The 21,141-nt window shown below is 37.7% G+C and overlaps 1 protein-coding gene and 1 long non-coding RNA gene across 2 annotated transcripts in view; one reads left to right on the top strand and one right to left on the bottom strand.

Annotated features, from left to right (window-relative positions):
- Nucleotides 1-21,141, bottom strand: part of LOC143688904 (uncharacterized) — a 176,171-nt gene that overhangs the window by 152,029 nt on the left and 3,001 nt on the right. The gene's annotated exons all lie outside the window — the stretch shown is intronic.
- The window catches only part of RNF19A (ring finger protein 19A, RBR E3 ubiquitin protein ligase), a 94,867-nt gene continuing 89,023 nt past the window's right edge, over nt 15,298-21,141 (top strand). Inside the window, exon 1 of the mRNA XM_077167355.1 lies at nt 15,298-15,316. The gene's annotated coding sequence lies outside the window, so the exon portion shown is untranslated. The remainder of the gene's footprint in view (nt 15,317-21,141) is intronic.

The raw sequence follows: 21,141 nt of genomic DNA, 5'->3' as shown, positions 1-21,141 counted from the left end.
TAACAACAGCATTTTGTTTGATGGGATTTAAACTGATTTTAACCCTAGTGCTGGCCTATCCATTGACTTATCTTGGTGCCTGGACTGAAAAGTAACCCGTGCAAGGCAGTTTTCAAAGCTGGTTCTGAAGCAGACAGTTGTCAATTTGAAAGTAAACACCTTTGAAAAACAACAGAGGCTATAGTTGATGCCAAAGGACATTATCTAAAGACAGTCATTTGTGAAATCTCTGGCCAGTTCCAGGATGACATCCTGCCTAAAAGCAAGACAGGAAAGTGCCAGAATGGATGCACAACAAAAGGGCTGGGGCCTGAAAGGAGTAGATCTTACTTAATGAGACTGTTAGGATCACCTAAGGAGATTTTGAAAACATACCAGCACTGGTCCCTTCCTAGACTGATTAAATTCCAAACCTCAGAAGTGGAGTGGCGGGAAGGGAGAGGGCAAGCAGCAGTACATTTTAAAAGCTCCCCCAAAGCTCATAAACACACAGCTAGGACTGACAACCCCACTGTTCTAGGGCTTCCTCTACTTTGCTTCTGCCATTAGGCAGGACCTCCTGAGAAGAGAGGGTACAAGCGATAGCAAAACATAGGGGAGAAGACAGGGGTCCAAGAACTTTGCTCATCACAGCATCCTTGTTAGAAGTTTACCAAGTCTTGCTCTCTGCCCAACACTGTGTGAAAAGTGAGGTGAAAAAAAGTTTATGATTAATGTTGCTTGACCTTACTGAGCTTTCAAAACATTTGGGGGATCAAAATTAGCACACAAGAAATGGTGGCAGAGCCATGGAGCATTATGTTGTGATCATGATGAAAAGAACTTGTTCTGGGAGTTCAGCCAAGGATGGGACAAGGGCTGACATGGAGGAGATGAAACCTCCTGAGGATGAGTAAGATTTGGGCAAAGGGAGCCCGAGGAACGGCATTAAAGCACAGTGAACAGAATGCACAAAGTCAAAGGACATAGGATATGGCATGGTATGGGCACAAGGACAATAGGATGGAGAAAGTCTGCTGGAGTACTGTAGCAAATAAACTTGGATAACTTAAGTAGACTGGGGCCAAATTCCTGAGGGATGGTATATTAGACATGTTATCAGACAAAAGTGGTAAGTTCTCTGCCTGATGCGCTCAAAGAACAATTCCTGACACACTGGCATTTCAAAGAGAGGAAGTTTATTACCAGACTTGAAGGAGAGATCAGATGACCTATCAGCCCCCAAAATCTGTCTCCCTGAACTGCAGTGATTCTGATAGTTTTATAGTATTAAAAGATGAGCAGGTTTTAGGATAATGACCCTCAATGGTATAATCAGTGGTGATCTAATTACTGAGAATGCGCAGACTGATTACATGTTTAGTCACAGAACAACGTATTTAAGAAAATAGTGGCCTTAATATGATAATAGATGTGATTTTTTGGTATTATAATGAGGTATGGGTGACTTACTGATTAAAGTCTAAGCCACTGCCTATGTCAGGCAGGTCCATTTTGGTTACGTACAGCTTTGGTTTTCAAAATAAATTTGAACTTAGTGTGGGTTAGTTCTGGGCTGACCCAAGACCCTTCATTAATAAACATTAGGGGCTGTCTTTAGTGATCACAAGGTCCTAAAGTCAGAAAAACAGATAAAATGTGTACACGTGAGGGTCAGTCACGAGGTTTTTATAATCACAAGGGCACAAGATAAAGGTATATAATCATTATCAGAGACCAAGGCAGATGGATTACAGTTCAGAGATTTCAGTTATTTCCTTCTGTCTACTCTAATATACCAGAAAGTAAAAAGGAGTATCTGTATAACGATTCAGTAATCATAATCATCCCTTAAATCCTAACTTCTCAGTTACTGATGGAGTAACTTAAACAACATGTAGTAGGGAACAAAAAACCAATGTGGAATCTTGAGCAAACACAGACAATATTTTTGAGTAATCTAACAGAATAATAGAGGAGACCAGGGGCAGGAAGTTAAGGTAACACATTGCTACGATAATCCCAATGGGACAAAAAAATGAAGGTCTGCATGTTCACAGTAGAAATAAGAAGGAAAAGAAGGGAATCCTAGAATTAAGTTCATATTCCTTTCTGTGTTTTATTTTGATTTTTTATTTTTTTCAGACTATATAATACATGGACATTAAAAAATTTAAGAAAACACAGAAAAATAAAAAAGAAGCAGAAAAAAATCACAATCTCTCTAAACACAAGTAACCATTGTTAATATTTTAGCATATTTGTTTTCAGTTTTTAATATATTACATATATATTAAGTGTAGTTGTGATCTCACTGTAAAAGCACTTTTGTAGCCTGCCTTTCATTTAATATAATAATATGTGCATTTTTCTATGTCATTAAAAGCTTTAAACTTATTTTTGTGGCAGTGTGATATTCCTTGGTATGGATGCACTGTAATTTATTTGTAGGACAACTTGCTTTCAATTCCAAATTGCTTCCAATTGGCAGAAGAACACTGCTGCAAATTAATCTTTGTTCATCTTGATGATCATATCCACAAGCTAGATTTCTAGACATGCCATTACTGAATAAAAATAAAAAGGCTTAAAGCTCAATCCACTTACTGAGAACTTGCTTTCCAAAAGTATTGACACAATTTCCACTCCTGCCAACAGAGTGCAACACCACTGGTTTCACTCTACTTATCTTTGCTAATTGGCTAGAGTAAAAAATGAAATCTAACTTGTATTTATTTGATTGTTTGTGAGGTTGGACTCTTTACATGCTTATTAGCCATTTCTATCTCCTCATTTATGAATTGTCTGTTCATTAGAAATACTAAGAAGCAACAAGATTTAGTAGTATATTGAGGATGAAAAAGAGAGAACATTCAAAACCATTATATTCGTGGCAAGAATAAACTAAACAAATAAAAAAGAACCCATAAACACAAATCAAAGGTTAAACAGCTACCTAGTAAAATAATTGCAATGCATAGGGAAGAAAAGAGGCTAATTTCCATAATATATAAAAAGCTTAAAACAATCAAAAAAAGGCCAACAACCTAATGGAAAAATGGACAAAAGGTATGAACAAATAGTCTAAGAAAAATAAATACAAATGGATTTTAAACATATGAAAAGATGCTCAACCTCCTTCATAATAAAAGTTACAAGTTAAAACTAAAATGACATAGTATTTTTTACCTAACGGATTCACAAAGACCCAAAAGTTTAATAATACACATTGTCAAGGAGAATATTCAAAAACAGGCACTCACATGTTGATAAAACTGTTCATTTATATGATCACTTTGGAGGACAACTGGACAATAGCTATTAGTATGGAAAATGGACACATTTATTGATCCAACAATTACATTTCTAGGAATTTATCCTACATATAATTACCAGTATATTGTAAATACTCATTGAGAATTTGTTTGTAGTAGCACAGTATTGGAAACAACTGCTTATACCAATAAGAGATTAAGTAATTAATTTATGGCATGTCTGTACAATTGAATATTATGGAGTCATTAAAAAGAACAGGGTGGTTTTGTAGATACTGATAAAGAATTTCTCCAAGGTACACTCTTGAGGGAAAAAGCAAGGTGCAATATCTGGCACTGTGAAAAGAAGGTGAGAGGAGGATTATATATATTTGTATGTGCACAAACTTGATTTGGATCCAAACACAAGAAATTGATAATTGTCCCCTCTAGGGGGACAGGGAATAGGGGGCTGGGGACTGAGTGACAGCGGTAAAAAAGATAGGAACTGTACTCTTTTGTTTCTTGTGAATTTAAATTGTGATTTTGGGATAAACCTGCATCAGTTAGCTTTCTTCCCAGACTGTAAGCCCAAAATGATAGGGCTATGAATAGCATCCTCTCCACTAAATCTCCGCTACATAGTCCATATAGAGGTACTGAGTAAACATATCTTAAAGGGGTGACTACCAGGATTCTAACAGAAAGAATACAAAAATATACCAGACAACAGATGTATCCCTGGACCAGACAGGTCCTGACACCTAGAGGGGCCAGCCTTTCAAGAAGAACATTAGCTAGTTTCATTACCTGACCCTTATTATTTGACAGCCCTTCCAACATGAAAAAGGTAGAATGGCCAAAAGAGTGGGAGAAAGATCAAAGGTGATGGTGGAATTATACAGAGAAGGTAGGGTTTAACAAAGGATTATGATTGCTGAAGCATTATATTGATATTTCTTTTAGTCTCCAGTATCTTAGAGCAGCTAAGAGTAAAAACCTAAAATTGTGGAATTATAACTCACACCAAACTCTGAAATCTGTTCTACAGTTGTTGCGCTGTGCTTTGAAATTTATTGCTTTCTTGTATATGTTATTTTGACAAAAAAGAAAAAAAAAGTGATGATAAATATATGTAAATATTCCTTCTAGCCTCCAACGAAAAATCTGAGATGATGGCATGATAGGCCATGACAAACTCTGGGATCTGTCCTGTAACAGTGCTTTGAAAACTGTTGCTCTTTTCTTTCTTTGCTTTGTATATATGTTATATTATAGAATTAAAAAAAAAAAAGGATGAGACAGATCAATATGAATGGAAGATTTAGAGACAAAAGCATTTAGGAGAGAAAAAAATTTCTTGTAGGGAAGTCAGACTTCAGAAGGACTGGCTCAGAGCTGAGATTCCATCTGCCCCTTTTTCACTAGTACTGTGTGTCTATAACAAAAGCATCGAGAAGGTTGTGTAGACAGACAAAACTGGAGAAAGTGAGCAGGGGCCAAGTTTTGGTTGGCCTTAGAAGCTCTGTAAAAGAGTCAGGCAGCAAGACGAATGAGCAAAGCTAGAGAGAAACTGAAAGGACAAACATATTGCTTAGACTACTTTGGCTTCAAGTTACAGAGACCTAAAGCAATGAGGGCTTTTATTGGCTTGTGTAACTGGAAAATCCAGAGATTCAACAACATCATCAGAATATTCACCCAGTTTGCTGTGCTGTCATCATTTCCTTGTAGACTCTTTCCACATGTTGGCCTCTGGCAACTGCAGCCTTACTATTACCAAATAAGCTGCCATAGCAGTTTCTAATAGCTTCAATAAAGTCCCAAGATAAACTCTTATTGGACAACTTGGATCACATGTCCACCCCTGAACTAATCACTGTGCCAAACATTAGTGGGCTGGGCCAGCATCATATGATCACCTCTAAAGGTGGAGTTAACACCACTTGCATCATTGAACCAAGAATGAGGGAGGGGTGGTTCCCAAAGAAATGAGGGTGCTGTTCCCTGAAACAAGGGTGCAGAACAGGTAAACATAATTGCAGTCCACTATAAGCAAAAACGAAAAGATCAAATGAAAAAGGTTCATTTCTTTAACAATAAAATTTGGATAAAACTTTTGGAGAGAGAAATATTTAAGACCCTAGAGGTGGGGGAACAAGCTCTAGAAAAAATGGGAAAGGATGGTTTTCAGATAGAAACCTTGGTGGTAGAGAATAATTATGGACTCTAAGAGCTGGGAAGAACCTCAGAGTCTATTTAATCCAATTTCCCCACCTCTCCTACACTCCTTCCCTACTCTCCAACCCACACCATACACACAGACACATTAGGATCCCTTACAGGGCCATTCTAATACCACATGAACTATTTTCAGTAGTGAGTAGTTCATGATAATGGAAAGTATTTAATTTTATTGTCATATGACTGTGATTCTTAAAAATGTCTGCTTTTCATTGGACCAAAATATAGTTCTCAGTTTGCCACCTGGATTAACTAACCATCAGGCTACTTCCTTCCTTCATCAAACGATCCTTTTAGCTTTGGAAGACCTTTACATTCCTGACTCAGTCTTTTCTCTTTCAGCCTATTCTTTTGACTACTTATCAGGTGGCATGGTTTCCAGATTTTTCTTCAGCCCAGTCAGTCTTTCCCTGGATCCATGCTGGTTTGTAAGTGTCGCTCTTAAAATATAGTGCTTATTCACAGTCCTCCAAATGAGGCCTGACAACTGCTGATATCAGGGGGGCACATCGCCTCCCTTTATCAGGATGCTATACTTTATTAATGCAATTTAGGATTTCATTGACTTTTTAGCAATGCTGTATCATACCTCACTCATTTTGAGTTTGTAACCAACAAAAATCCCCAGATCTTTCTTCTTGTGGATGACTGCCAAGTCAGACCATATGCAAGTGGTATTTTTTGAGCCAAAAGAATGGAAATTCCTAAGTTTTTTCTTTTTAAATCTCTTCTTGTTTCTTTCAGACTCCTTCCTGTTACTTGCCCTGCCAAAATGTGACCTCTATAATTAGGTGGGATAAAGCTTGTAGACTGTGCTGCAAAAGGCACACTCTAGTAATCTATTAATTCAACTGGTCTTTTGGTTTATGCACCTACCAGCTCTCAAGCCTGATTCCTGAATATTTTGGTTTCTTTACCTTGTTAATGCCTTAGTCACTCCACTAACAACTAGGCAGCCTTTCTAGCCTAAGCGTGCACGCGTGCATGTGTGTGTGTGTGTGTGTGTGTGTGTGTGTGTGTGTGTGTGTGTCATGATGAGCTTTGACCTATGGCTTCTAATGGTTTCTGGTCTGTCACCATCAACCTTTGTACCCACTTTAGCTTTGTGCCAGGTGTTCTGAGTGAATGTGCACTTTGGTGTCTCTAAGTTGTTCTACCTCTTTGCATGGCCATATAGAGAGTAGCAACCAGGACAGCGCCAGAGAAATTTAGAATTAGTCACATACGACCTGAACTTTAGAGCAGAGTTGTCAGAATCCTAAGTAACCAGCACCATGTAGCTGAATTGTTTAATGAGCCTTCAACCCACATCCCAGATTGTTTAATGGAAAAAGAACCCTGTGTACTCTAGCTGTGCCACTGGGTACCTCAATTCCCTTATGATCCCCTCACCTGGCTCAAAGGAGACTCTTTTCACAGGGCTATACATCTGCTTACCAAGTTTAGAAGGGTCTTTCTGATCTAAAATGTGAACACCCACTTGATATCTTAAGATGCTAGGGATCTTCTCTTACCCACTCATCCCAGGCCCCTTCTACTTTCTATAGCTGACATCTCCTTGACAAGGGCTAACTCCTTCTACTGCTCTCTCAGTCCCAATATTGCCCTCCTCATAGCTTGAGCTTACCTCCCCTCTAGAAGGTCCTAAGTTATCTTGAGGATCTGGGAAAGTGCCGCTTATGACCATTAAAAAAAAAAGTGTAACTGGGACACAGAGGATGTGGGAGAAGGTGGAGTCTCAAAGTCCCTTGAGGGATGGGAGAAAAAATAAGGAACTATTAAACTTTAACACCAGGGAAAGCCCTAATACTATGTTAAATATTAGAAATACCCAAATCAATAGGCCAAGCCCTTGATCTCGAGGCTTGCTCTTGTGAAGCTTATGTAGGTGGCAGAGAAGCTTAGCCTACCTATGGGTATGCCTGAGAGTTACTTCCAGAGGACCTCTTTTGTTGCGGCCTCTCTCTCTAAGCCCAACTCTGAAAGTGAAATAAGTGAAATCATTGCCCTCCCCTCTATGTGGGACATGACATACAGGGGTGAAAGTCTCTCTGGATTATGTGAGAGATGTCTTCCAGGGCTGAGCTGGTCCTGGCACCGTGAGATCAACAAATGCCATCCTGACCAAAAGGGGGAAAAGAAGTGTAACTAATAAGGTATCAGTGACTGAGAGAGTTCAAATACAGTCGATAGGCTACTCTGGAGGTCGCTCTTACGCAAGCTTCAGTTAGCATTGCTACTTAGCGTAACTTGCCAACCCCCAACCAAAACCATCCCTGCCAATTCTAAAGAACACCTAGGGCATTAGTTGAGATTCTACAAAGGTTTCATGCACTAGGGTAACTTTCTGGAAACCTACAACCTCCGGATGGGTCACTGGATCAGATAAATTCTGAAATGCAAAGAGGCCAGCCTCTCCAGAACATCAACTAGTTCCATTGCCCTATCCTATATTATCGATAGCCCCTTCCAACATGAAAAAGTTAGAATGGACATAGCCCAAATACCCCTAAAGAGTGGGAGAAAGATCAAAGGTGGTGGTGGAGTTATACCGAGAAGGTAAGGTTTAAATGAGTATGATTACTGAATTACTATATTGATATTTCTTTTAGTCTCCAGTATCTTAGAGCAGCTAGAAGCAATAACCTAAAATTGCAGAATTGTAACCCATACCAAACTCTGAAATCTGTTTTACAACTAACTGTTGCGATGTCCTTTAAAATTTATTGCTAATTTTGTATATATGTTATTTTTCACAAAAAAAGAAAAAAAAGTCAATTGTGATGATAAATGCACAGCTATATGATGACATTGTGAACCACTGATTGAACACTTTGATTATATAATATGTGAATATATAAAAAATTTTATAAAAGAAACAATGCTCAGCATCTCCAAGAATATCAACTAGTTTTTTTTTATTTTTTTATTAATTAACGGAAAAAAAAGAGAAATCAACCCAACATTTAGAAATCATACCATTCTACATATGCAATCAGTAATTCTTAACATCATCACATAGATGCATGATCATCATTTCTTAGTACATTTGCATCGGTTTAGAAGAACTAGCGACACACCAGACAAAGATATAGAATGTTAATATAGAGAAAAGAAATAAAAGTAATAATAATAGTAAAAAACAAACAAACAAAAAACAAACAAAACAAAAACAGAAACAAACAAACAAACAAAACCTATACATCAGATGCAGCTTCATTCAGTGTTTTAACATGATTACTTTACAATTAGGTATTATTGTGCTGTTGAGTTTCTGTAGCTAGTCCTGTTGCACAGTCTGTATCTCTTCAGCTCCAATTACCCATTATGTTACCCTGTTTCTACCTCCTGCTGGACTCTGTTACCAATGACATATTTCAAGTTTATTCTCGAATGTCCTTTCACATCAGTGGGACCATACAGTATTTGTCCTTTAGTTTTTGGCTAGACTCACTCAGCATAATGTTCTCTAGGTCCATTCATGTTATTACATGCTTCATAAGTTTATCCTGTCTTAAAGCTGCATAATATTCCATCGTATGTATATACCACAGTTTGTTTAGCCATTCTTCTGTTGATGGACATTTTGGCTGTTTCCATCTCTTTGCAATTGTAAATAACGCTGCTATAAACATTGGTGTGCAAATGTCTGTTTGTGTCTTTGCTCTTAAGTCCTTTGAGTAGATACCTAGCAATGGTATTGCTGGGTCGTATGGCAGTTCTATATTCAGCTTTTTGAGGAACCGCCAAACTGCCTTCCACAGTGGTTGCACCCTTTGACATTCCCACCAACAGTGGATAAGTGTGCCTCTTTCTCCGCATCCTTTCCAGCACTTGTCATTTTCTGTTTTGTTGATAATGGCCATTCTGGTGGGTGTGAGATGATATCTCATTGTGGTTTTGATTTGCATTTCTCTAATGGCCAGGGACATTGAGCATCTTTTCATGTGCCTTTTGGCCATTTGTATTTCCTCTTCTGGTAGGTGTCTGTTCAAGTCTTTTTCCCATTTTGTAATTGGGTTGGCTGTCTTTTTGTTGTTGAGTTGAACAATCTCTTTATAAATTCTGGATACTAGACCTTTATCTGATATGTCATTTCCAAATATTATCTCCCATTGTGTAGGCTGTCTTTCTACTTTCTTGATGAAGTTCTTTGATGCACAAAAGTGTTTAATTTTGAGGAGTTCCCATTTATTTATTTCCTTCTTCAGTGCTCTTGCTTTAGGTTTAAGGTCCATAAAACTGCCTCCAATTGTAAGTTTCATAAGGTATCTCCCTACATTTTCCTCTAACTGTTTTATGGTCTTAGACCTAATGTTTAGATCTTTGATCCATTTTGAATTAACTTTTGTATAGGGTGTGAGATATGGGTCTTCTTTCATTCTTTTGCATATGGATATCCAGTTCTCTAGGCACCATTTATTGAAGAGACTGTTCTGTCCCAGGTGAGTTGGCTTGACTGCCTTATCAAAGATCAAATGTCCATAGATGAGAGGGTCTATATCTGAGCACTCTATTCGATTCCATTGGTCGATGTATCTATCTTTATGCCAATACCATGCTGTTTTGACCACTGTGGCTTCATAATATGCCTTACAGTCAGGCAGCACGAGACCTCCAGCTTCGTTTTTTTTCCTCAAGATGTTTTTTGCAATTCGGGGCACCCTGCCCTTCCAGCTAAATTTGCTTATTGGTTTTTTTATTTCTGAAAAATAAGTTGTTGGGATTTTGATTGGTATTGCATTGAATCTGTAGATCAATTTAGGTAGGATTGACATCTTAACTATATTTAGTCTTCCAATCCATGAACATGTTATGCCCTTCCATCTATTTAGGTCTTCTGTGATTTCTTTTAGGAGTTTTTTGTAGTTTTCTTTATATAGGTTTTTTGTCTCTTTAGTTAAATTTATTCCTAGGTATTTCATTCTTTTAGTTGCAATTGTAAATGGGATTTGTTTCTTTATTTCCCCCTCAGCTTGTTCATTACTAGTGTATAGAAATGCTACAGATTTTTGAATGTTGATCTTGTAACCTGCTACTTTGCTGTACTCATTTATTAGCTCTAGTGGTTTTGTTGTGGATTTTTCCGGGTTTTCGACATCAACTAGTTATTATTGACACCACTTTCCCCCATGAAAAAGTTAGAATGAGCATAGCCCAAATATCCCTACAGTTTGGGAGAAGGATCAAAGGAGAAGGAGGAGTTATAACACAGAAGGTAAGATTTGACAAATGAGTATGAGTGCTGAATTTTAATACTGATATTTCTTTTAGTCTCCAGCGTCTTGAAGCAGCTAGAAGGAAAAACCTGAAATTGTGGAACTGTAATCCATACTACGCTAAAATCTGTTCTATAACCACTTGTTACAATGTACTTTGAAATTTATTGCTTTTTTGTACATATATATGTTGTATTTCATAATAAAAAATGTTTTAAAAAAAAAAGTGGAGCCTCTTCCCTGACCCAAAGAAAGGGTGGTACATATTATGCCAGGGGGAGAGACCAACTGCCCCTTCATTCCAACTTCTGCAATGCAGATGTTTAGGAATGAAGACAGCCACTCTTCAAAAAGGACTGAGGTCTCAGGCTTTCGTTATGGTGAAGGACCCATACCTCAAACATTTGAGGGGCCTACCTGTGTGCACAGGATTTCAGTTTTCTCACAAATTTCTACGATAGGTCACTTTCTACTTGTGTCCACAACAATAAAGAGGTCATCTATCTTTGCTTCTTGCTCAGCTATGCTGAGTCCCTGAACAAGAAATGCCGATTTGAAGAGAAACAGGGAAGCAAAATCAGCAGTGATGCTCTCACCTTTTCACACGTGTTTGTGTGATGCCCTTTTTGTGGTATTTTAAAAAGAGGAACCAGATGTTTTCCTAACGGGAAATTTCCAACATACTCTGAAAAAAATAAGACACTGGGATTGAGGGGCCATCCGCTCAGGATCTGCAAGGTTATGACCACAATAAAGTGAAGGATGACAGCACCTATAAGAGAGAGCCTTACACAAATGAATGCAGTCAATAGTGAAGAAGTAGTTGCTAAATACTATAAGAAACTTTACAAGAATTCCTAGATGTGGGCACAATTTTCCCTACTGATCCAAAATCATTGGACCAGAAAATGAAAATAATTTTTCTTTGTATTTTTGCTAAGATTAAAAACTAAAAAAACAAACCTAGGTGTATGGGAATTTTTCATAGCAAAATAGAAAGTACCTGGAAGGTAGTCCAAATAAAATCATCAGAATGTTTAGACCTGCTTCAAGGACGTCAATCCACTGCCTCCTATGCTGATTATTTTGGGGCAGAACACATATTTCAAAGGGAAAATATATAAAATTCTAACTCAAAGAAACTTTGCCATTCTGAATTGAGATATTTTAATATGTACTCAGCATTTCTTTCATTAGAGAAATAGTCAAAATACAGTTTTATGTTTAACACTGACTGTTTTAAGGGTTTAAGGTAAATTTTGCTTATTTCAGAATAAAAAAAAAATTGAGAACCGTAAGGAGTAAGGTCTTGGAAGAGGGAAGAAAGGAATGAATTTAGTGTCTTATGGGAAGAAAATAAAGAAGATTGGCTCTTCCTCCGAGATAGAAGGCAAGGCAGAGAAACTTGAAGAGAGAGTGATTGAGAGAGGGAAGATAAGGGATGCTTCCCCAAAGGCTTTGGTGAAGCAGGAAGGAGGCCCACATTGATTTCCCTCACTAGACCATAAGATCTATGAGGGCAGGCACTGGGTTATTTCATTCCCTACTTCAGTGCCCATAGCCTAGCACAACACAGGAATATTGTTGATACTCAATTCATATTTGTTGAATAAAATGAATGGAAAAGGGTGGGCATTAGAAATTAAAAGTGGAAAATGATGGGAATAATTATATTAGGAATTATGCTCTGGAATCAAGAGATGAATAATGAGGTTGCTAATCTGAGATTTAATAGCATGTATTTAAAGTGAAATTGAATCAGCATAATTCTGAAGTCCCAAAGCAAGAACAGAAAAAGCTGACATATAGGAATTGGCATTGCCAGCAGAATGGAAGAGAAAAGGGTAAAAAGAGCCTAGTATCAAAGTGAGGGCAATGGAGATTAGACTGGAAATGGGGTCAGGGGTGGATTTAGGCTGAATAGTACCAAAAGATTGGCAAAGGCATGAGATTACAAGTACTTCTCAGGGTTTTAGGCAAAGAGCCCCTTTAAACACCAGTATTGCATATACCTTTGTACTAAGCTAAGTGTCCAATTTAAATTTTTACTCTAAATTCTGAGAGTTCATACACTGTGTCTGATTTGTTCTGTTTTGGCCATTTGTAAATTAAATTTTAAAATGGAGAGGAGGGAAATTAAAGATATGATTGATCTGTGTTATGTCCATTATTATGAGCTATTCAGATTTTTCTGTGTATAAATGTATACAAATGTGGATGTGTGTACGTGTATAACAAACTCAGAAATAAATATATACCCCACCCCTAACTGCCCCCCGCCCCCAGATATTTTCTGCAATATTGGGATTGCTAACAATGATTAGAAAATCTGTCTGCTAGTTGAGTTGTATCTTTTGTTTTACAAGATGGGGCCAAATTCCAGTAAATACAGGGTAGCCTACGACCCAGTGAGCAGACTGGAGGTTTGTAGCTGCTGAGGGCAGAGAATCAGAACCAAATCACATGGCTGAATACGAAGTTGGGAGACCCTGTCCAGAGGTCATTTTCTGAAAGAAGAGGGCATAGGGAGGAGAGTTTGACTAAGGTCAGAGCCCCAGGACTGACCAGGCCAAACAGAGAGATACATTAGCAGGTACCATAAAGGCAAGTCCAGATTAATTTTCTAGAATTACTGTGTGTTACATCTTCGGAAGACTCAACAGTCAAACCTTCTCCTGAGACCCTTTATCTTTTGAAGTTCTCTGTCTTCATTACCAAAAATGTTTCCCCTTCTAGAATTTTTTATTTAAAAAATTGAAATCTTTGAATTAATTTTCCTATCACCTCCTGTTGAAATGTCTCATTTATAGTTCTGCTTATTTCATATTTTTTCTTTTTTTTTTTTTTGCATGCAGTTTACTTTGCAACATGTAAGCCTATGTATTTAGGTTTCTTAGGTTGGAAATTCTTCACTTGTGAAAAATCAATGCAAAGATACATTAGGAGTCTATTAAAACAATTCTCATTGCTAGATGGGGGTGAGATGTGAATGGGGCTTGGAGGGGGATGAGAGAATAAAACTTCTACTCGCTTCCAGATTTTCTAAGTCTTCAAACTACAGTATTTTAGAGAAATCTGTTGTTCATTTTGAACAACAAAAAAACCCACATTCCTTTCCCTCTTAGGCCTTTAAATCAGTAAAATATTAAGGTGGAAACAAAATTTAAATATCTATGTGACTGATCACTTACTTTAGTCATCCCAGTCATTGAATTTGATTGTATTGCAGATTTATCCTTCTAAAAATAGATTGGTTCAAGTTTTGCTTCTAAATCCCAAAATGCTTGCTACTAAATTATCCCTCTTTTATCCAACACTGAAACACAGGAAGATAATTTAAAAGAATTCATGTGATATATGGAACTAACACTGTACAAAATTTAGATTGGATACACTCCTCTTCCTGGTTAAAAATAAATAAGAGTAGCAACTTTACAGTGTGAGAATTTTATTCGAACAGTCATATCGAAATCACAGAGCTTCAGTAATTCTTACGTTTTTCCCTCATGTTCTTAGGTTATATTGTACAAAGTTTTGCTTTTATCACGGGATAAGAAACCCCTAGAAATAATTCAAAACTGAATACAGATCTCTGATCCTGAGACTTCAGTTATTTTTTCTCACTTGCTTAAATATCCAAATATTTTAAAATCTTGTTCTCTTTGATCATTGACAGGAATGTTAGCTTGGCACATTCTAGCTGTAATCTTGTGATATGTTTTGAAAACTGCCAAGCAGGAATTTTAACAAAGCTAACATACGATCCTAAATTCTCCCATTTAGCCATAAATATATCAGTGATGTATTCAAGGTATTACATGTCATTTTAAATCTTTTTTTAACTTTTTATTTTGAAATAATTTCAGATCTACAGGACAGTTGCAAAAATAATACAAAACCCATACAGAGAACTCCAACATAACCCCTACCCAGACACCCAGATCTACCAACTCTTCACATTTTGCCACACTTGCCTTATCAGTCTCTCTATCCATCATCCATCTCTCCGCTCTCTATCATCTATCAATATCTATCTATCTATCTATCTATCTATCTATCTATCTATCTATCTACCTACCTATTTTCTAAACCTTTGAGAATAGGTTGTTACATTTTGTTCTTTGAATGCTTAATACTTTCATGTACATTTCCAAAGAACAAAGATATTGACTTATGTAACCACCTTAAGGGTGGTTACCAAGTTCAAGAAATTTAACATTGATATGAAGATGACAGTCTTTATTCCAATTTTCTTCATATGTCTCAAGGAAATTTCAAAACATCCTTTGGGCTTTTTCTCTTCCATTATTATCTTGCCTATCCTTTGATTTCATACAGACTTTTAATTAGCCATTTTGGTTCTGACCACATTTGCTAGGAAATAACTGTTTGAATATGTCTTCCCTAACACATTTCTGACGGGATTCCCCTGGCAAAGGTAGATGGGATTTTTTTTTAATTGGAACCATATTAGAAACAGAATTGTTTCTGGTAATTGCTGATGCAATTTACTGGCTAGCATACACAGAAAGATAAAGTGACAATTACATTGAACAGAATGGATGGCAGAGAAGAAGGGTAAAAGATTGCTACCCTGCAAAAACAGACTGTCCAGCAAAGGTTAGTTTATATTTAGTTGCTTTCCCTTGCTGTTTTCTCTCTGCTTAAATGCCTTGTATCTTCTTACTGTTTCAGTGCTGAGATTTGCCAAAAATATTAAAGGCTAAAACAATTTGAAAGAAAAATATAAAGATTAAACTTTCAAAATGTTATTACAGGGAAGAATAGAATTGTCTTTCTTCCTTACACTTCTATGTTTCTATAATTCACTATCTTCAAATAACAGCCACTGAATCCAGTATCCATCTACCTGAAAATAACACTGTTGATAGCAGCTAACATTTACTTAACTATTACTAGGTGTCATACACCATGCTAAATGCTTTACATTTATAATTTCTTTTACGCCTCATAGAAACCCTATGAAGGAGATGCTTTAATTATGCTCATAAAGATGAGGAATGGGTCAAAAAGTATCCTGATATATTGGCATTTACCTCCCCATATTAATAATATTGGGTCTTTAACTGGAATAGTTCTGAAGAATCTAAATGCACATGGGTATTTTTTTTTCAATCAGTGAATATTAACATCTACAAGTATAATTGAGCAGAGTGGTGGTGGTGGTGGGACACAAGAGAGATTAGAATATTTTTCAAGTTTTAAAAAGTTTTCATCAGTAATTCTGCTCTAAGTATTTACATTAGAGAAATTTCCCACATGTGCCCAAAGAGACATGTATAATAATGCTTACTTGCATACTGTTTATGCTTCAACATGGGAATGTATGAGTAAATTGTTCTATACTCATACAAGAGAATATTATATTGTAGTTAAAATCAATGAACCAGATTTCCACGTATTAACATGGCTATATTTTGAAAACAATGTTGAGTAAAAAAAAAAAAGGCAGCCATACAATGATGCATTTAGAACATAATTTCTATAAAAGGTTTGTTTAGTAAAAACATAAGCCTACAGAGTATGTTGTTTGTAAATATGCACTTATGTAGTAAAAGTATAAAAATATCAACCAAAAGGTAAAATTTTTAGGTTAACTGTTACCTTTGGGGAAGAAAGGAATGGGGCTAAGGACAAACTAGTAGGCTTCAACCATATTTATAATGTCTCATTTCTTTTGCTTTAAAAAATGATACAAATATGAGAAAATGTTAACATTTATTCTTTCAGGGGCTATGTGGTTTGTCATCTTATTCTCTGAACTTTTTTGTATTAAAAAAATACTTCCATACTGAAAAATGAAATAATATATATTTTCATGTTGGAAAAGAGTAGGAATCACTATATAGAATATGGTCTCAGTAATTTTAGGTTAAAAATTTTTTCAAAGCAGGTGTAAGCAAATATCCAACTTATTTATAAATAAACCTACGTGTGCTGGTTTGAAACTGTTGTGTATCCCAGAAAAGCCATGTTCTTTAATCCTGATTCAACATTGCTTGGTGGTATCTTTCTAAGTTGTTTCCATGGAGATGTGACCCACAATTGGGTGAGAGCTTTTGATTAGGTGGTTTCCATGAAGATGCGTTTCCACTCATTTAAGGTGGATCACTTAGTCGAGTCCTTTAGGATGGAACCATTTTGGAAAAAGCTTCAGAGCCTACACAGCCAGAGACCTTTGGAGATGCAGAAGGAAAATGTTTCTGGGGTTTCCAGGGGGTGGATACTCAATTCAGTGGAAGGGAAGCCTTATGAAATGTGAAGCCAGGAGAAAAAGCTAGCAAAGTCATCATGTGTTTTCCCACCTGACAGAGATGTCTAGAAGCCAAAGACCCCAGCAGACACCAGCTCCCTGCCTTCCCAGCTGACAGAGGTGTTCTGATGGCATCAGCCTTTCTTGAGTGAAAGTAACCTCTTGTTAGTGCCTTAATTTGGACATTTTCATGGCCTTAGAATTGTAGCTTACAACTTAATAAATTCCCTTTTTAAAAGCTGTTCCGTTTCTAGTATATTGCATTCCAGCAGCTTTAGCAAACTAAAACATCACCCAAAGAATATCTAGCTTTGAGTCATATAAATTCAGTGTTTCCTCCAAACTAATCTAATAGTAAAATGGATTCCTCAGTAACTTGATTAAGGTGAATTCCTTTAAAGCAGTTCTAAGGTAGCTGCAAACCACAGGGTGCTGTTCCACAGACCCCTACAATATTATCAAAGGCACCAGGAAAAAGTTGCCTGGAGACCATTACAGGTCACATGCATCTGGAAAGATCCTTCCTTGTGGGTCATTGTTATCCTCTGGACTGTACATTCCCAAATCTGGTTTCCCAGCTAACCCCTTTCCTGTTCCTTCCTCCCCAGAAGCACAGGATTTCACTGTGAAGTTTAACACTCTTGGATGCAATCTAATTAGGCTATGGAGTTCCAGTAGTGAGCGTTTTTCATTACAGTATGGTGTCATGATTCTGGGTCATATCTAAAAATATTTCCGCTTGAATATGAGTCTAATCTCTTGTTTGCTTTTGTTTGGAATCATCTTATATTCCAGATAATAATGTAGTCGAGGAATGCTAAAGCCAGCATTACTTAGAGTGCTATTCATTTGTTAAGATTATATTTTATCCATGAGAAACTTATCATTTGTATACATATAAATACAATCTCTTTCAGTTATATTGAGAGCAGTTAGTACCAGTTTGTTTGTGGGCATGCATTCATACTCATTTTTGTTTTATACCTGCCTTTTTCCAAAAAGGATAAAAGATGACTTACAGAAACATATACCACCAGAAAACTAAATTTGAAATTAGTGGAGAAACAGAAACAAAGAAAATAAGCTAGGAGTGAGTTAATTACATCAGGTGCATCCTGTTAAGTCTTATAGACCGGGCAGATGGAGGCCATGTATAGGGCTCTCAGCTTCCTCACAGTCAAGGCAAATACTGTCAGTTCCACAATTAGTTAACCAGAAGACAAAAACAAATGTGGATAATAAACAAGGGAAACATAACTATACCAGGTGCTAAAACCAAAGGAAAGTAGTTTCCAGATATTGTCAGAGAGAGTAAATATAGCCATAGGTTTCATGGTGCTTTCTTCTAAATCTCTTAATGTAGGTGCAAAGTATTATTCCAGAATGAATCCATTAAAGGAAATCTGTGAGAGAAAGGAGCCGTGGCAGGGGAATGGGGGGTTGGCAAGGGCAGGAAGGGGGTGGTCTAGGCACAATCTAGGGGCTAAAACATTGCAAAACTGGCTTTGATATGCAGCTCATTTCTAGGAGGATCATATAATTTGTTCCCTAAACCAGGACTCTGAAAGCGTAAGGGAGTCTTATTAATAATTAATCCCATTCAACAGGCATAAGTTAGGACAGTCTTGAGCAAACTGGGACATATGGTCATCCTGCGTCATTGCTCATCACGCACTGACATGCTGCTCTTAGTGCAACCTGCCGCTGTGGACCTAGTGAGCCAAACTCATCCTGTTCAACAGGGAGGGGTCTAACCAGTTCTGGTTACAGGGAACTCTGTGGGTTTCTGGCCCAGGTCAGCAGCATAGGGAGTGGGTTTGCTGGTTAGTCAGACAAACAGGGAAGATAATTAAGAAAAGACTGGAGTAAGCAATAGATAGTGGTAGCTTGAGAATCCAGTCTCCATCGAGGAAGGGTTAGGGCAGATTTATTGCAAAAAATGGATGGGAGGAGAAATGAGAGGTAGTAGGTAATATAGTGACTCCCTTGAAAGGAAAGAGATCTCCCTATGCCAGCACTCCGAGAAGGCCCAAGTTGGGAAATTGTCATAATGGCTGAAGGCCTTAAGTTGTGATTTTAAAATGCTAGCCTGATGTGAATTATCTGGTGAGCTTGTTTTAAACTAAATTCCAGGACCCCGACCCTAACCCCAACCCCATAGGTAATGACTCTGTTTGCCTAAGATCTCAGAAATCTCATTTAAGGAGGATTCCAGGTGATTCTGGTAAAGCTGGTTCTAGTTTATGTTTTTGAGAAAGGCTATTTAATGGGCCCTTCAGGAAGCCTGACCTTCCCAGAAGAAACAGTACCCTGGGCAGCTAGGTAAGGAATGTAGTGCTAGCTTTCCCCCATGGGTGGGGAATGAGCAGAGAGTCTCTGCCTTCAGCCACCTGGAGCATTTTCCACAGGAAACCCTAGACCCTCAATTTGGAACACACAAAGGCCTCTTCCGCTCAGGTTCTTTATATGGTCCTAAATTAAGAAAACCACCCAAAAGGATACAGATGACCCATATTTAAAAAATCTTAGTTGGTATTGATAGACATGACAACTTGGATGGCTCTCAAGGGCTTTATGCCGAGGGAGGGAAAAAAGCCAGTTTCAAAGTGTCACTACTATATGATTCCATGTATATTACCATCTCGGAATTACAAAAATATAAAAATGGAGAACAGATGAGTGGTTGTCAGGGGTTAGGGATGGTGGGGTAAGAAAGACAGATATGACTATAAAGGGGTAGCACAAGGGAGGCCTTGGCGCGATGGATTTGTATGGCATCTCAATTGTGGTGGTTTTTGCATGATCTGCACGTGATAAAATGGCATAGAACTATACACATACATTGCCTCAATGTCGATTGTCTGGTTTGGATATTGTACTATAATTATGCAAGCTGTAACCATGGGGGGAAACTGGATGAAAAGTACAAAGTATCTTTGTATACTATCTTTGCAACTTTCTGTCAACCTATAATTATTTCAAAATTAAAAAAAAAAGCTTGAGATAAAAAAAATCCTAGTTGAAATAATGCCCATCTTTCCATTACCTAGTAATAGCAGCTAACATTTATGATGATTTGCTGTGCCAAGTCCTAAGTATTTTACCCACATTTATTAATTTAACCCTCAGAACAATCCAATGGGGTAGGTACTATTATTACCTCTAGCTTATAGCTGACACATTGAACAGGGGACACTGTGTTCATTGTACTCTGTGTTCATGGCAGCCCAATTAGAAGTGCAGGGCACAACCTTTATATACTGATCTCCACATTGGGTCACAGAAGTTCAGTAACCTTCCCCAGGTCCCACAGCCTAAGCTCTGAAACCTCTCAAATGAGAAAAGAGGAGGAAACCGTATGAGAAGACTTTTCTATGACTTTTGCCAGGAAGGGAAATGAACCAATTTTGAAATCAGTAAATTTATTCACACAAGGACTGGATAGGGTGAGTAGCACAATCCAGTGAACTGTGTCAATTGTCCCAAGACTTCCCAAATGAGGCCCCAAGATTGCACTTCCCTTCCCGCTCCCAGTCATATAAAATGCCTGTGGAGAATAAAGCCCCCAGGTCTACCACTGCTGGTGCGTGGTTTTGTTTTGTTCCTAGTGAAACAACTCTAAGGCCCAGTTTCATGCCTCTGATGTCTTCCAGTGGAATTAACAGCAATCTTTCCAGTACCCCTGAAATATGTTGTTCATATTGTACTTTTGGCCCATGTGTTAGAGTGATTTTCTATGTGGCTGTCTTCTTACCAAGCTTACAAGCCCCTTGTAGGCAGGGACAATGCTTAATCATATTTGCGCCTCCCGGGACCTAGAGAAGCTACACCAGCCATACATAGCTAGGCTTCTTGGCTTCCTTCTTTTCTATCTCCTCTACCAGGCATTAAGTTCCCTGCCTTCTACATTTAGTAGGAAAGACCCTACAAATGATGATATTGTAGTGCTTTCTGCAGCAAATACAGAGGTAAGCACAGGATTGCTGTAGAGCAGAGAAGGTAGGCTTGACCTAATTTGTAAGGATCAGTGAAGGTTGATAAATGAGCTAGGCAGAAGAGAAGGCATGGGCTCTTCTAAGCAGAGAAGATAGCACTTACAAAGAAAGTCAGATTTGTGTGTTAGAGAAGAGAAAAGACAAAGGTGTTGAGTGAGAGAACAGAGGGAAGATTT

The sequence above is a fragment of the Tamandua tetradactyla genome, chromosome 6 (genome assembly GCF_023851605.1).
Source record: "Tamandua tetradactyla isolate mTamTet1 chromosome 6, mTamTet1.pri, whole genome shotgun sequence".
NCBI classification, from domain to species: domain Eukaryota; kingdom Metazoa; phylum Chordata; class Mammalia; order Pilosa; family Myrmecophagidae; genus Tamandua; species Tamandua tetradactyla.
Note: the sequence above shows the minus strand (reverse complement) of the source record. Positions and strands in the feature narration are given on the sequence as shown.